The following is a 4,137-nucleotide window of genomic DNA, read 5'->3' on the forward strand; positions in this document are numbered from 1 at the left end:
AGTGGGGGGTTTCTAAGCGGTTCCGTATCAAACATGGGCGGCCGTGAGGGAACTGCGGGGGCTTTTCCCGCGTGGCAGGCTTTGCTTTCCTGCTTTGCATGCGCTTGTGTAAGGTTTTATCTCTCCAGGGTTATAACGGAGCTCTGCAGCGACAGAGCTTCCTCCCTCTCCTCGAGCACGGCTGCGTTTCATCTTATTTTGGGGAGACTCAAGTACCAACTGAATAATACGTTATTTTTAAGTCCCATGGTTCTGCCGTTGTCTCTGGGCCGGTGTGTCCCCTGCATGGAGGGCCAAGTCATTTCCATTCGATGCTTTCTTCACGTGTGGGTCATCCACACTGCTAAATAACGTGATAAAATTGAAACACATTCCCCACTTTTTGCTCGTTTTCCCACATCAACTTCTGCTATTTAGTTGATTTTGTAGCTAGAATTGTACTGCTGAAATGCAAGTGCGCTGACTGATGGTAGCAAGTTTTCAGTGGCTTAGGAGCTTTTAGTGATGGTTGTCTTCAGCACACGTATGTCAGTGGGATGTTGGTTCAATCGTGCATAAAACACTGCCGGTGTCCCTTTCTTTGTAAGAAACCCTGTATTTTGTTTTATCTTGAGCTTGCCTCGGGGCACCATTGCTGAGCTTCCATTAAATCTGATTGCTGTCAGCTGGGATATGTGGTTTGGATCAGAGAGTACCTTTCGAACAGTGATTTAGAAAAGCTAATCCATCTAGCGTGACTTGGGTAGGTTAATGTAAAGCCCCAGTAGCTTGACTACTCTCTAAGCTGATTCAGAGGCCTCAGTTGGCTTTCGATTTTAACTTCTGGGAAGGATAATTTGGAAACTAGAATGATTGGACATTGCCTTGAAAGGAAACCACTCAATAACGGGATAAGCAGTGGGACTAAAGTTATACCTTTTATAAATGGTATGCCTTTTTTGGGTCTGAGTTTGACCCTGTGAAATAAATGCAACAAGCAGCATGATTTTGCCAACCGTAGCCTGTAATACTAGCCACAAAAATCAGAAGGTAGGAGTGGGTCAAACATTTTTTTTCCATAATTTGTATTTTAAGTGCTGTTGAAGGTTGAAGTGCCTAAGAAGGCTGATAAACGTGGACACTTTGGCATATTCTTAAAATTGCACTGATAACTATTACAAATTTATATTCATAGAGTTCATGTAATTGTAAGTCATGTTTCTGGGCTGCTGTGCAAGCTGTGTTGCATTTTTAACTCAAAGGATGCAGTGGAAATTTTATGAGACGGAGGAATCTTCCTGTCTGAGGACCACGAGACAAGGTCTGTTCTGACACCTAACTTAAGGCTTTAGAAACCTAACATTGTAGTGTTAAGTTTAATTTTCAGTCACAGCTAGTTTTGTTTATGAACAAAAGGTGTTGCCACCTATGACAGTATGACTAACGTGAGATACCAGAATTGCAGCCTTCATTTAACCAAATGGGATTTCAGCTTTCTAACAGCAGAATTCTCACTTCTGTAAAGTCAACTGAGTTTGGAAAAAGTTACTTGTTTGGTGGAACTTTTTAAAATGTCACACATACGTAGAGTTACTGCACCCACTTGTGGAGGAGATCAAAACTACAGAAGCTGTGGTAGATGAGTCTCTCTCGCTTTCACTCTTTTTAGATGTTAGTGATAATTCAAACCACTGAAGCTGTATTTTTTTTTAATCTTAAAGTTGCAAGCCACTCTTGAATCTCTCCACTGCAGGAGAGACCAAGCTGTGTTGAACACAACTTCTGCTGTGAGGTGAGGTTCTAGTATTTATTTGATATAGGTAAGTCTCATACTCTGGTACAGGCCATTGCTATAGCTGTTTGTGGGATTTAGGGTACAACTGTGGTAATCCACGTTTGAGGAAGATATGCTGGTACTTGCAAGCTTATGTAGAAGGATTAATATGATCAATGGAGCGGGATTTCCTGTGAGGGGACACTAAGAGAGGAAGCCCAATTAAAAACAAAAAAGTTTAACGAGGATATGGATCACTGTCTACTCTCTTTATATGTTTATGTGGTCAATCGAAAAGGCTGTAATTCTTTATGAACATAGGAGGTGAACTTTTTGTAGCTAGGCATGTGAGGTTTTTATGTTTTTAAAGCTGGATACTTTGGGTCTCACACAGAGCCTTCTTTCACTGGGTTTCCTCTGGATGACCAGGAACCTCAGGGCTGCTATGCTGGCCTGTGCTGCTTTTGCCTAAGTTTGGTGGAAAGCTTGATCTTGTATTTTAGAGTCACAGCAAGATACCATGGCCATTGTTCAGCTGCAGCTCTTAAATCCTAAGTGAAGAGAGTCTGAGACATTGCTGGCTCAAGACCAAATTGGTAAACAGGTAACTGAACTAACGTGGGTTAGAAACTGGAAGATAAGCAAGTGAGGTTCTAGAGCAGTTTTTAATCGGATAATAATAAGGTAGATAGTAATCCTACGTTGTTATAAGATGGAGCTTCATTGCTTTAAGAAAGGATTATTTAACATGTTTGTGAAATAACAGAATTGGATTTAATAAGTCATGGTTCCTTTTCAGGATTTATGTTACATAAAGACAATTTGAATGATTGGCCACTATGACCTACTTCATCCACCAGCACTGCCTTAAGACTTGAGAAGGAGCCTGCCCTGTATTCATACTGAGGAAATGGATTTATGGGCCTTAGTTTTAATCCTGCTGATAACCAAAAATATTTTCTACAACGTATTCCTCTTAACTACTTTGTGGAATTAAATGCAAATCTTATATGTAGGAAAGCTGATGTTGCTGCATGCACTTAAATGTTTCACAAATGTGCAGTAGATGTTGTCATAAAAGGATAAAGATGAAGTAAAATATGAAAGTGCTAAAATTGGGTATGACAGAGAAGGTGATAGCTCACTTCTGGTACTGGTCATTGCTAGAGACCCCACAGAGCCTTACTAAACCCTAGTCCAAGTCAATGGAAAGATTCCTGTGGGCCATGGGAAGTTTATTATCAATGCTAAGAATGATCGAGATCTTTAAGGTTATCTCGTCTCTCCTAATGTTTAAACTTGTCTGCTTCTTTACACTGAGTTTTTGCTAACGATTCATGCTGATTTTCAGGACTTCAGTGTTACAATGTAGTATCAGAGATGAGCTTCCTTGGAATGAGAGTTTCTGTTCTGAAAGTGCCCCTGTAGCTCTGCAGTGAGACAGGGGACTAATGGTGAATCTCTAATTTGTCCTATTTTTCTGCTCCCTGGTGTGCCTTTCAGCTAGAAATGGATTGAGAGAGGGAGTGGGCAATGTTGCCTTCCTAGGGAGTGTCAGGATGCAGGCTGAGGCGTGGAGCTGCAGGCACAGAGCCTTGCTTTGGGCACGTATTCAGCTGCCTCTTGCACAGTGTTAGCCACGTCATTCCCAGTAAGAGAGACTGACACGCTTTGGTCACACTAACTCCACGTGCCACCTGGGCTTGCAACACGTGGGTGACTTTTTGACCTTGTTTTTTGGGGGACGACACGCTTTGGTCACGCTAACTCCACATGCCACCTGGGCTTGCAACACATGGGTGACTTTTTGACCTTGTTTTTTGGGGGAAGGATTGAGTCATTTACATGTTTATTTGTGATGTGTGTAAGAACGAGGTAGGTTCTAGCTCTGATTCTTTCTCAATAGCAGACAGTTTTTCCCCCAAAGTCCTCTTGGTACGAGTTTTTTTTTCCATTTTCACAGTGAAGTGCGTGGTCCTGCTGTGATAATGCTGTGTTCATAGAGCACTTCACCTAGACCAGAATGAAACAGTTTGACTAAAATGGATCAGTTGTGTCTCCACACGTGTCTGACCTTGGAATAATTAAGGAGGGTGTCTTCAGCCAGCACAGCTACTCCACAGCTGGTAGGACCACTACAACTATGTAATTCAGGGATTTGACCCACACTTCTGCTTCTTCTCTGAAGTATTTGACTCTGAAACCATTGGGTGGAGCTGAAAATGTGGATAGCACTTGCCATCATATGTCCCTAACTTTCTCCAGCGAGTTTTGTTTGTTAATTTAGAATGCAGAAATGACCCTTTTAAACTTTACTCTGAAAGCAAATATTGACTTTGTTTCATAGTAATCTGGACTTTGCACAGGAGAGGAAAAGCCTGGCA

The sequence above is a fragment of the Mesitornis unicolor genome, unplaced genomic scaffold (assembly GCF_000695765.1).
Source record: "Mesitornis unicolor isolate BGI_N332 unplaced genomic scaffold, ASM69576v1 scaffold20977, whole genome shotgun sequence".
Taxonomy (NCBI): domain Eukaryota; kingdom Metazoa; phylum Chordata; class Aves; order Mesitornithiformes; family Mesitornithidae; genus Mesitornis; species Mesitornis unicolor.